The 13574-nt window shown below is 39.5% G+C and overlaps 1 protein-coding gene and 1 pseudogene across 3 annotated transcripts in view; one reads left to right on the top strand and one right to left on the bottom strand.

Moving 5' to 3' along the window:
* The window catches only part of OXNAD1 (oxidoreductase NAD binding domain containing 1), a 43654-nt gene that overhangs the window by 10196 nt on the left and 19884 nt on the right, over positions 1–13574 (top strand). The window lies entirely within an intron of this gene.
* On the bottom strand, positions 795–13524 carry LOC108534031 (THAP domain-containing protein 5-like; annotated as a pseudogene).

The following is a 13574-nucleotide window of genomic DNA, read 5'->3' as shown; positions in this document are numbered from 1 at the left end:
AAAAAAAAAAAAAAAAAAAAAAAAGCTTAAATGACTGTGTATTATGATGGTCCAGTGACATATGAAGTACTGATACACATATTCTTTCAAGTTTGAAGTACCTCACCTGAAAACTGGGCTAAGGGGCAGTTCCTTAATTTGGTTCTACTGGAATAAAATTATAAAAGGTGTATTTTCCTTTATGTAACAGATATGTAACTATAGCCAAAAGGTCAGACAGCACAGAATTCAATAAATATTGAGGATAATGGAATAGTTAATATCAAATTCTAGCCAACTTCTAGTATTATGGAAATATATTTAATCTTAGAGAAAACCTGTTCTAACAAAATTATTTTAAGAAAAAAGGAAGGAACTCTAAAGAAATAGACTGTTAGAGATCTAGTAAATATTCCTATTTTGTAGATTAGGGACTGAGGTTCAGTCTTGATAAGTAACTTGCCCAAGCCATATGTGCCAGTGATGAAACCAGGACTGATTGCTGAACCTGACTTCTGTTTCAGGTTCTTTTGAACATGCCCTTGTTCTTTCATGTTATGACCGAATCATATCATTTATTCACTAAATTTTAACTTTAATTTGGAAAATTATCAACTAATAAAACTTTTTCTTCAGCACAACTCTCTAGTTTTCTAAAATGAGCATTATAAGAACAGGATACAGTTCATAACATTAGAGCACTCTCATAGTTCCTTAAGATCAGAACTTTATACAGGAAAAAGTTCCCTTTATATAAAGTTTGATTTGGCTGGAAAAAGCTTATAAAACAGTCATAGCTTTAAAGCCTTTTTACGCTATATCATAGTGACATCCTCTGTTGTAAAATGGTTTTTATCATCTGACATTTTCTTCAGATAGCCAGTTTTCCTGCTTTGGCTGTCCTATAAGAGCTTCCAAAGACTTCAGTCTACCTATAGTTTATTGTTTGTAGGTCAAGAAGAGTTATCTTCGAATGTAGCTTAGGGACTTTCTGCCAAAAATGTTCTTTATTTGTGTCTTGTCTGCAGTAGGAATGTTCAATTTGTGTTCGAGCGCAGTGGCTCATGTCTGTAATCCTAGCACTTTGGGAGGCTGAAACAGGAGGATCACTTGAGACCAGGAGTTCAAGACCAGCCTGGGCAACATAGCAAGACCCAGTCTCTACAAAAAGTTACCAATTAGCTGGACATGGTGGTATGCTTATAGTCCTGGCTACTCAGGAGGCTGAGGCAGGAGGATCACTTGAGCCCAGGAGTTCAAGGTTACTAATGTGAGCTATGATGGTACTACTGTACTCTAGCCTGTGTGGCAGAGCAAGATCCTGTCTCTTAAAAAAAAGAATGTTCCATAGTTTACATCCTTATATAAGGAATCTTCAATGTCTGTGTCTTCCATTTCCCTGGTTTCTTTTTGGGCAGATATAAAAGAATTAACTACAGGTTTAGAAAACTGGCAATAATAGATTATTTATTTGTGTTTAATTCTTCAACTGTTTGATTAATTGTGCTAAATAAGAATGAATTATCCTGTGCTGACCTGATTTTCATGGAATATTTGTAAAGTTTGGATTAGCAAGATAATTGGTAGTTATTTCAAGCACTTCTTGGGTTTCCAAAGACTGTTGAATACCTTCTGAATTCGAAGTTATCAAAGTAATAGTTGTAGAATTTAGATATTCAAAAGATGTGTGAAAACCACCTATATCCCTATTTTAGTTAACTGATGTTTCCAAGATAGATTCTGGTTTCCTAGTTAATCTTGTTTAACTAGTTTAAGAGTTTCCTAGTTAATCTTCTTTAACTAGTTTAAGAGTTAACATGTATTTTGACTTGAACCTGGGAGGCAGAGGTTGCAGTGAGCCAAGATTGCGCTACTGCACTCCAGCCTGGGCAACAGAGTAAGACTCTGTCTCAGAAAGAAAAGAGTTAACATGTATTTTGTATACTTCTTGGTTTTGGAAGCCGGTGACTTTACCAAGGCAGATGAATCAAGTAATTGCATGTTCAGGGAGCACATCTGTGTTAACTGTATTTTTCCTCATTTAATACAAGTGATTTTTCTGATCTGGCTTTTAGGCATACTTTTTTCTCATCTTCCAATTTTTTCTTCTGGGTTTTTTTTTGTTTGTTTGTTTTTTAAGAAGGGTCTTTTCCTTGATTGTCTTCAGGCAAAGGAAAAAGTTGTTGGAAATGTACTTTGTTTTAAATATCAAATCCCCCGTCTGATGTCAAGAGAGTCAGGAGTGAAATGGTCACTGCATAGTGACTGGTATTTACTAGAAACCCATCAATCTTGCTTTCTATTTTTTTTTTTTTAATCACTTTTCAAGTGTTTCTTTGTCATTTAGAGGAAATGGGTCTTTATTTTTTTTTGTCCCTGGCGATTCATAGAGTAAATCGCTGTCCTATATAGCTGAGTGTCACTTGTATGAGGTCCTGGGAGACCCCGGGGCCAGCAAGAGGTACAAGGCGGCCCTTCTTCCATTTCAGAATTTTATAGGACAAAATTATTGGGACTTTTAGGGGTTATTTTGAGCCAAGTTTAGGTAAACTACAAAGAAAGTTAATGCAAACTCTTTAGAATTTTAGTGCCCACAAGTCAGAAAATTACAAATCCAATCATGGTACTAACTTTCAGGAATTTTTTAGTTGCATCTCTTCTCTTCTTCTGTTTCTCTTTCTTTTTTTTTTTTTTTTGAGAGAGAGTCTCGTTCTTGTTGCCCAGGCTAAAGTGCAATGATGCGATCTTTGGCTCACTGCAACTTCTGCCTCCCAAGTTCAAGTGATTCTCCTGCCTCAGCCTCCCCAGTAGCTGGGATTACAGGTACCTGCCACCGTGCCCCGCTAATTTTTTTTTTTATTTTTAGTAGAGACAGAGTTTCACTATGTTGGCCAGGCTTGTCTCAAACTCCTGACCTCGTGATCCGCCCACCTCGGCCTCCCAAAGTGCTGAGATTACAGGTGTGAGCCACCACTCTTGGCCTCCTCATCTGTTTCTAATTTCCCTTCTCCCATACAGAATAAGAACTGCGAAGAGTTGGGAGGAACTGGAGAAAGCTAGATGATATCTGGCTTTCTTGGCAGTATATGGCCATTAGGGACTTGCCCCAATTTCCAGAGGGTGCTTCTAGCCATAGAGTAGGGGCTGGACCTTGGACTGGTTGAAATGAATGGCACCTTAGGTTTGGCCATAACAGAACTGGATCAGCCTCTCATAGTCACGTCTTCCACTCTTACCTTTAATTTGTATAGTGAGTGTACTTTACACATGTTATTTGCTCTTCAACTGAAGTCCATGAGGTATCCTAAGGGTACGACATCATGTGGATTTTACAAAGAGGAAGCAGGGCCTAGGACATGTCTCTCAGTGGCGAAGGGAAGCTCTAGCTCAGAATTCCTATGCTCAAGGACTGTGCTGCTACTCTTGGAGTCGACAGAAAATGGAATACTCACCCAGAAATGTTCTTTTGGTTTTGGGTATTGTATTTCCTCTAGAAAGCTTACTGAATGACCATTTATGATGTTTATGCTTCTTACTTGGGACTGTAACTGTAAGTAGTCTGAAATTGTGCTGATGGAGGAAACTGAACTCTGAATTGAATTATATTGGGATGTTTGTGTTGGAGTTTTATTCATTTTACTCTTAAGAATCAAAAGAATAAGCAGTCTGAACCCTAGAAATGTCAAGGAGATAAGGGTAGAAATATTGTAATGCAGTGAGGATTGTTCAGGCAAGACACATTTTACTGGAGGGGTCATTCTGTGCTTGGCCTCTATAGACTGTTGGCCTACTGAGCAAGATATGCTCTGTTCATCAGTTTGTTGGGAGAGTTTGGCAGTGAAAGAATTTCTTAAATTACTAATTCTTATGCATTCATTTGTTCATTTGGAAATGTGCCAGACCCTGGGCCAGATGCTGGGGTTACAGCATTGAAAATGATACATAAGCTCCTGTCCTCAGATTTTAATGGGACTCTGAGCAGAAGACTTTATGCACCTGATTATTTTGGAAAACTGTCTAATTCTTTTTCTGTTGTACTAGTTTGCTTTTAGAAGCCTATGCCTTTTCCTACAGTATCTTATGTATATATTGCCTTTTTGTTTACAAAGCACCAGATTATACAACAGATTGTTACTTGATTCTCACAACCATTCTAGGAGGGACATGTAGGGATTTTAATGTCTATTTCACAGATGAGGGGATTAAGAGTCAAAGATTTATTTAGGATGATCCTGCTTTCTCATTTGCCTGAAATAGTCCTGGTTTATGCCTCTTTATTTCTGGTGTAATTATCAATAGCACTCACTTTCACTCTCAAAATTATCCTGTCTTGAATGATAAATTATATTGTTGTCCTAAGTGTAAAGGACTTGTTCAAGGGACAAGGACTCAGTCCTGGAACTCAGATCTTTGATGAATCAGCTTTCCTTTATGTTACAGCAGAATATGCACTCTGTTTAGACAGACAGGGTTTAATTGAGCAATGTGTTACTAGGCATGAGAAAGGAGGGAGATACTGATGGCAGAGTGGTTAGTTAATAAAGTCAAATGGCTGGGCCCCTGGGGCAGATGCCTTTGGGGATCCTACAGTTGCCAGTGCTGATTTTCCAGTGCTCATAATCTGCTTGTGGTCTCATAATCTGCTGAGGCTTGGGTTTGAATGGGATGGTCTGCTTAGCTGCAGAGTGCACTATGTCCCGAGGCTAACCTTTACAGTTCTCTGCTGATCATCACCTATGTATTTCAAAGAGATTGCGGTAGAGTGGTCATCTTCAATTTGAGGTAGGGGGACATCTTTTCAACATGCAATGTTTCTCAACAGTTGTACCTGTAATTTGCTTTGGTTATTGGAGCTTGATGGTCAAAGAACCTTTTAGAGATTGTCCAGCCTGGGATGAGCAACTTGGCACTTCTGGCTTCACCACACTGTCAGCAGTGACAAAGCAGAGTGGGTGGAGAGAAACCTCAGGCACTGACTGCCTGGAGGTAGTTGTGGGGATATGGGGACTGGACTACAGCTCTTAGAAAAACTCCCAAGGAAGTATAGTCTGATGGCCCTGGCAGCTGGCCTGTGGCCCCTGGGGTTATGTAACTAACTCTGCTTTGAGTTGAAGGCTACAAAGAAAGGGAGGCTCCTTGGGGAAAGGCCCAGTGTAGCAGCTCTGTAATCATAGTATCTAGCACAGTGCTGGAGAAAAAAAGAGTTCCGTGTTGGCTGTGTTAAATTTGAAATGGAAATTGAACAGGCTATTGGACATGTGAGTTTAGAGTTTACTGCTGGAGATGAAAAGTTGAGGCCATGTAGAGAGTAAGGGAAGAGGACCCAGGACTCAGCCCAGGAATGTGTCAACAGGTACGGGCCAAGCAGAAGAGCAAGGGCCAGCAAAGGAGATGGAGAAGGAGTGGCCAGCCAGACAGGAAGGAAATCAGCAGAGTGTTGTTGGAGTCAGGGGGGAAAGTGTTTCAAGGAGAGAGGGGCCAACTGTGCTGGATTCTGTTGAGAGGTCATCACTGGATTTACCAAAGATGTTAGTGGGTGACCAGAATGACTGGCTTTAATACATTACTGAGGGTGAAAGCCTGATCAGATTGTGTTGAGGAGAGAATGGGAGATGAGAAAGTGAAGACAGGACCATATGTAACTCTTGAAATGTTTTTTTTCTTTCTTTTTTTTTTCCTTCACTCTTTTTTTTTTTTACTTTCTAGGGTACATGTGCACAATGTGCAGGTTTGTTGCATATGTATACATGTGCCATGTTGGTGTGCTGCACCCATTAATTCATCATTTACATTAGGTATATCTCCTAATGCTATCCCTCCCTCCTGCCGCCTCCCACAATAGGACCCTGTGTATGATGTTCCCTTTCCTGTGTCCAGGTGATCTCATTGTTCAGTTCCCACCTATGAGTAAGAACATGCGGTATTTGGTTTTCTGTTCTCGCGGTAGTTTGCTGAGAATGATGGTTTCCAGCTGCATCCATGTCCCTACAAAGGACATGAACTCATCCTTTTTTATGGCTGCATAGTATTCCATGGTGTATAAGTATTCCATGGTGTATATGTGCCACATTTTCTTAATCCGGTCTGTCACTGATGGACATTTGGGTTGATTCCAAGTCTTTGCTATTGTGAATAGTGCCGCAATAAACATATGTGTGCATGTGTCTTTATAGCAGCATGACATAATCCTTTGGGTATATCCCCAGTAATGGGATGGCTGGGTCAAATGGTATTTCTAGTTCTAGATCCTTGAGGAATCGCCACACTGTTTTCCACAATGGTTGAACTAGTTTACAGTCCCACCAACAGTGTAAAAGTGTTCCTGTTTCTCCACATCCTCTCCAGCACCTGTTGTTTCCTGATTTTTTTAGTGATCGCCATTCTAACTGGTGTGAGATGGTATCTCATTGTGGTTTTGATTTGCATTTCTCTGATGGCGAGTGATGATGAGCATTTTTTCATGTGTCTGTTGGCTCTATGAATATCTTCTTTTGAGAAGTGTCTGTTCATATCCTTTGCCCACTTTTTGATGGGGTTGTTTTTTTCTTGTACATTTGATTGAGTTCTTTATAGGTTCTGGATATTAGCCCTTTGTCAGATGAGTAGATTGCAAAAATTTTCTCCCATTCTGTAGGTTGCCTGTTCACTCTGATGGTAGTTTCTTTTGCTGTGCAGAAGCTCTTTAGTTTAATTAGATCCCATTTGTGAATTTTGGCTTTTGTTGCTGTTGCTTTTGGTGTTTTAGACATGAAGTCCTTGCCCATGCCTATGTCCTGAATGGTATTACCTAGGTTTTCTTTTAGGGTTTTTATGGTATTAGGTCTAACATTTAAGTCTCTAATCCATCTTGAATTAATTTTCGTATAAGGAGTAAGGAAAGGATCCAGTTTCAGCTTTCTACTTTTGGCTAGCCAATTTTCTCAGCACCATTTATTAAATAGGGAGTCCTTTCCCCATTTCTTGTTTTTGTCAGGTTTGTCAAAGATCAGATGGCTGTAGATGTGTGGTATTATTTCTGAGGGCTCTGTTCTGTTCCATTGGTCTATATCTGTTTTGGTACCAGTACCCTGCTGTTTTGGTTCCTGTAGCCTTGTAGTATAGTTTGAAGTCAGGTAGCGTGAAATGTTTTAATGTGAATGGGAGCAGAGAAATGAGGTGAAAGCTGGATTAAAGGAGAGGCTTGTTTTGTTCGTTGTATTTTGAAAAGCAGCAAAGAACACAAGTGCCTTGATTTAAATCTGCTTTGCCTCTTACTGGCTCTGGGACCTCAGTTTTCTCATACGTAAAATGGGGATATAATAATATTGGCTTTCTAGAGTTATTGTGAAGACTGACTGAATGAATGTATGTAAAGTGCCTGATATATGCTAAGGATGTCTGTAAGTGTTTGCTGCTGTTGTTGTTGTTACATGTTACATGAGGTGGGAGATCCTAGAGCTCATGTGTGTTCTGGTGGGGAGGGTGGAGAGGGTGTGATGCAGGAGAAAGGATAGTTGCTGGAGGGGAGGCTTGAGAAGACAGAGAGGAGACCAGCCCAGGTGGACAGGTTAGCCTTTGGTAAGAGTAAAGTGAGTTTAGTTGTCATTCTAGGGCATAGTGTTAACCAGCATAAGCCATTTAAGAAGTTAAATTGTGTGATTGATGGAGAATTTTGTGTCTACTTTTGTTAGTAAATCACTTGAGTAAAATCTGCTTCTAGTCAGATTCCTACACATCAGATTGATACTCTACTACCATTTAAATAATGCCTCTGGGTCTTGGTGTCTTTATGTGTAAAATGACATATGATTCTTGATAGTGACTAAACTTCCTTTCAATTTTGAAATTCTCTGAACCATACCTACATTTTTGTTTTAGGTCGTCTCTAGTCATGGCTTTGCCTAAATTTTTAAGCCAGAAAACAAATGAACAGGAATGAACAGGGAAAGCTAGCCAGGTTTCCAAAGAAATACCTATTTCCTGTACAGAGACTTTTGCACTAGTGGTGACATCAAAATATCCTACATAAAACCAGCTTTTTAAATAAGTGTGATGAAATTTCCTTTTAGATGCTGACTCTGCCTAGACATTAAACATGTGTACTAGTAAAGTTGGCAAATGTGTTGTTATTTCACTGAACACTGGAAGAGCGTAAATGTTGTTTTATGGAAAACTTCATTTCCTGCCATGTGTTTTAACTTAGGACGTGGATAGTTGAGGTTTCAGTTGTAAAGTCTTTTGATCTGTTAAGTATAAAAGCAAGTACAAATGATAAAAAATATATTTTCTCCACTATGTTTTGCCTATCCAATAAAAGAATAGCATATAACAAGGGCCACAATTACAGGTCCTAATTATATGAACTAGCTTTTGGAGTAAAATAAATATGTGGTCTTCGAAAAGATTTTGTTAATGTTTTTAATCCACATTGCTAGAAATCTATATAGTATACAGCATTTGTGTTAAGCAAAATAGTAAGAGGGAAGCGTGTCTTTAAAAATAATGAATAGTGCAGGTGTTTTGTGTTCCAGATATAAATAAAACAGTTTTGTCCAGATTGTTAGGATAAATAGCAGTAGGTACATTACTGTTTGTATTTCAGGTTGAGTAACTCTAATGCAAAAATCTGAAATCTGAAATGCTCCAAAATCCAAAACGTTTTGAGCACTGACATGACACTCAAAGGAAATGCTCATTGGAGCATTTTGGACGTCACATTTTCGCATTAGAGATGTTCAACCTGTAAGTATAATGCAAATACTCCAAAACTGAAAAAAAAATTGAAATTCTAAACACTTCTGGTCCAAGCATTTCAGATAAGGGATAGTCAGCCCATGATACCAATAATTGGTCATAGACACCATCCAAATGAAAATATGGCTTAACAGAAAGTATAGCTTTTGTTTCTTTCCTCATTGAATTTTACATTTGGACATTGGGAAATGACTAATGCTTCCATTTCACATAGTCTAGCACTTGATCGTGATGCATTCTCCGCTATCTCAGCTGAAATTCTGCTTCATATCTAGTTTTGTTAAGGAATTTAACACATGCCAGTTAAGCTGTCAGAAGTGAAATAATCTAGCTCTAGGCTGTATTTTAACAGATTATTATATCGAAAGAGAAAAACGAATGTTTACATTTCTTTCTTTCTTCCTTTCCTTTCCTTCTTTCTTTTCTTTTCTTTTTTTTTTTTTTTTTTTTTTTTGAGACAGGATCTCACTTGGCTCACTGCAGTCATGACCTTCAGGTTCAAGTGATCCTCCCACCTCAGCCTTCCGAGTTGCTGGTACTACAGGTGTGCCACCATGCCTAGCTAATTTTTTTTTTTTTTTTTGGTAGTGATGTAGGATTTTGCCATGTTGCCCAGGCTGGTCTCAAACTCCTGGGCTCAAGCTATCCACCTGCCTCGGCCTCCCAAAATACTTTTGTAAATGTAAGAAAAGGGGAGTAATGAAGTAATAGAGACCTCTGATGATTCTCATTACTTGTCTTTGTAACAAGATACTTAAAAAAGAATATGTGGCAAACAAAGGGAAATACCAGTTCTACTAAAGAAATCTCTGCTCTCCCTGACCTCTCCCATACTTTTAAACATGAATTTGGATTTTCTGTAGTGTTCTCTTCCCCTACGCACCCAGCTTAAAAAAAAAATAGAAGTGCTCCTGAATTCCTACCAATCTTTGTTCTGGAAAACAATTTTAAGTGACTTTAAGTTCAAGTTTTTATTCATTCTGCAAATACTTACTGAGCCTTACTATGTGTTGGGCCCTGTGCTTCATCTAGGGAGTTGACTAATACGTGTTGGATATGGTCAGAAAGGCAAAAACATTATATTGGTAGAGTTGAGAGTGTGAAGAGAAGAGGGAGGACCTCAGGCGAGGGAATATTACTTGAGCAGGGCCTAGAAGGGTGAGCAGAAGGTTAGCAGAACTGAGAGAGCTTGGCGCATGCTGAATTACCTAGGTAGGGTTTTAGGGAAGGGCGGGTATTAGGTACCTTTGAGGACCAGCAGGTTGTGCAGTTTGGCTGACAAACCACAAGCACAGTGAGCCAGGAGGAGTCCCAAGTTGGTATGAGTTAAACAAGACTTTTAGCTTTTTTTTTTGGTAGTTGAGTGGTAGAGAGCCCTTTAAGGTTTTTAAGCCGGAGAGTAACTCAGTGAGGTTGGAACATAGGAATATTTGCCTGTTGGCTGCTTTGAGAGACACAAGGAGACCAAGGTAGTAGTTCAAGTGAGAAGAAAGAAATTCTCAGCTTAGGGTGATGGCAGGTAGGCAAGGGAAAGAAAAAGCATGAGCTAAATTTATGGAATTTGGCTGTGTTAGGGACAGTATACTAGAAAGAGTCAAAGTTTGTGTGTGTTTATATCAACTGAAAATGTAATTGACTGTGTTGAGTCCAAGATGCGTCCAGAATTGAATAGCTGGTAATGGAAAGAAGCTGATTTTGCAAGGCCCTGTGAGGGCAGGTGCAGCCTTCTCTCTCTCTGCATACACTGTTCCCCAGTTTTAGGCACCATGCTCAATAAAGGTTCGTGGAAGGAATGACTTGGGTGGATTTCTTTGTGGGGCCTAAATGAGTTTACCATTGGAGCAGAACCATCAGATGATTTAGAGAGGGTCAAGCTAACCTGGATTTGAATCCTGACTTGGCAATTTCTAGCTATGTGATCTTGAGCAAGTTACTGAATCTTTCAGTTTCCTCATCTGCAAGATGTAGGGATAACAACACTGTCTCTTGGGATATAATATGATTATTCACATCAACTGAGTGAATGAATGCACATAAAATATTTAACCTAGCATCTGGTATATACATGAGATAAATGATCCTCAGGCATTGGCTGTTGTTACTTATGGGGAGTGTTGATGTCAGCTTGTGATTGGCAGAAAAGTAATGATGAGTTGTCAGCAGGGGGTGGGAGGAGAGTAGTAGTCTGTGAGTCCTTGAGGGCCTCAACTTGGAGTGGCAGAGGGAGTAGGAGTGAGGCAGTTTAGGGAAAGCTCCTATGAGCTCCTATGAAAGAAGTGAGAGAAGGAATGGTAAAGGAGAAAGACCAGGTCAGTGATAACAGGAGGGGACCTGAAAAGTTCAATATCAGCTGTCCCAGACAAAGAGAATGAGTCAGTGTGGAAAGTACCAAATTCAGAGAGGTCAGGGAGGGTGAGAACTGAGACTGGACATTGAGTTTGGTTGTTCAGAAAGACCCTGACCAACTGTTAAAGAAGAAGTTGCAGGAGTGCAGAAGCTGGGTTACCTGTGGTTAAGGAAAGCATCAAGGAAAAAGGAAGATTCTTTGGGCTAAAGAAGAGCTGATTGTCTCAGTAGAGGAAGGGATGAAAGGCAAGATTTCTAAAATACATTCAAGACAGTATGGCTTTTAAGTTTGCACTGGTAAAAACATGTACAAGCCCACCACACCGCAGTTTCTTGTTGTCCAAGTGAGCAGTCTCTCTGAGATAGACGTTCAGTGCTCAATCTTTAAGGTCCTGGTGCAAAAGCATTGGTATGGTGGCATATATAGTTATAAATGAATAAAATGTAATATATAATGTAAACAAATACTAATTTAAGACAATGAAATACAGTCATGTGTTGCTTACTGACAGGGATGTTTTGATAAATGTGTCATTAGGTGATTGTCATTGTGCAGACATCATAGAGTGTACTTACACAAACCTAGAGGGGATAGCCTACTATACACTTAGGCTACGTGGTATAGCCTGTGGTTCCTAGGGGACAAACCTGTAAGCATGTTACTGTACTGAATATTTCAGGTGTTTGTAACACAATGATATTTGTGTGTCTAAACATAGAAAAATAGTAAAAATCTGGTATTATGGGATCGCCGTTGTATATGTGCTTTGTCGTTGGTCAAAATGTTGTTGCCCAGCACACGACTGTACATTATAACCAACACTTAATGAGTTCTATGGGCAAGCATTGTAAGTACTGTAAGTACTGTAAGCATTGTAAGTACTGTAAGCGTTGTAAGTACTTTCGTCAGTATTATCTCATTTAATCCTCCCAGCAACCCTATGAGGTATAGGTGCTATTGTTCTCATTCTATAGCCGAGGAGGGCTAGGTAACTTGCCTAGAGTCACACAGCTGGTAAACGGTAGAGCCAGGACTAAATACCAGGCAGTCCAATACTGCAGAGCCCATTCTGTTAACAGCCATATTCTGCTGCTTGCTTTATTTTGTTGCTGAATTGCTTTGAATTGCAAATGGCATTAGATGTAATCTTTGATGAAACAGGAATGTACTAAAGGGAGGAAAATTAAACATGAAGGAAAGGGCTGGTGGTTGCTGATGGAGCAGTGTTTCCCAGAGAGTAGGCAGGACTAGGATCAAGAGTGCAGGTAGAGGGTCAGTCATTGAACATTACCCCACTTGAGTTTTAGGAGAGGAGGAAGAGAGGGTTGGCAAAAATATGGAGAAAGAAAGGTTAGGGATTTTGCAGGAGGGAGAGAAAGGTAGATAATACTAGAAGATACTTCGAGGTGGTGAGAGAGACCGCCATCCATCATGAGAATTATCCAGAGGATTTTTGAAAATGGTCTCCACTAATAGTTTGATGAGATTTAGTAGTCCTATTAGAGTAGAGGGCCTGCATGAGCTAGCGTTAGGATGGGACGTTCATTCACCCTGACAGACTTCCAAAGCACCCTTTGATGGAGCTGCGAAGGTCACACTTTCCAAGGAGAGGGCTATATTTTGGTTAGTTGCTGATCTGCTGCCACAAGTGGAGATGAACAGACATAGAAGGTTGAGGAAAGAGTCATGTTGTCTTTTTTCTTTGTGAAGATGTCCCAGGCTTACAGGGCAAAGAAACACAAAGCAGATGAAAGAATAAAGGAAATAGAGACATTTTGAATTTGAGGGGTGTTGAGCCATGAATGGCACATACCTGCATAGCTCCCGAGTCAGACCTATTCAAGGCTTTCCAGAAATCAGATACATCATGTAAAAGTAGTGCTTCTCAAATTATCTGTAGGGAAGGACTCTTTTTGTTGTTAAGGTTGTGAACTGTTTCCATTTTATAAAATATCGTATGATAACAAATGAATTGGAAAATTAATTAAAAACAAAGACATGAAGAGTGCAAACCCAATTTGTTTTCTGTTACTAGACTCAACAAGCACAAGATTGTTCTGTGAAATTGTTGAAGTTTCTAAGTGTCTGCTTTTGATTTCTGAAATTAGCTCTTCGTGGACTCCTTACATACCCAGAAGCAACTGTGGTCCTCACTTTGCCTAATACTGGTGGAGAATTTAATGGCAGCTCCCTGATAAGACCCTGGCTTCTTTACGGAATTCCCATTCCCTGAGCTCTTCCCAGAGCGCCTAGCCCAGTGCACAGCACATTGTGGATACTCATCAAATAAGTGCCCGCTAAATGATCCCTTGAATAGATGACTTTCGAATGCAGGATGAAATTAAATTAGTGTGATAGCAAGTCTCTCAAAAAGAAGTTAATTAAAATGTATTCATTCACATGGTGGTAGGCTGAACTAAAGCAAAATGTGTTTTACCTTGTTTGGCAATTTTCAAAAACCACATCTTCGTAGATTTCAAAAACCTTAGTTCCCAGGATGCCACCATTTGTCCCT

This window comes from Rhinopithecus bieti, unplaced genomic scaffold, assembly GCF_001698545.2.
Source record: "Rhinopithecus bieti isolate Rb0 unplaced genomic scaffold, ASM169854v2 scaffold_12, whole genome shotgun sequence".
NCBI classification, from domain to species: Eukaryota; Metazoa; Chordata; class Mammalia; order Primates; family Cercopithecidae; genus Rhinopithecus; species Rhinopithecus bieti.
This window is presented reverse-complemented; position numbering and strand designations above follow the sequence as displayed.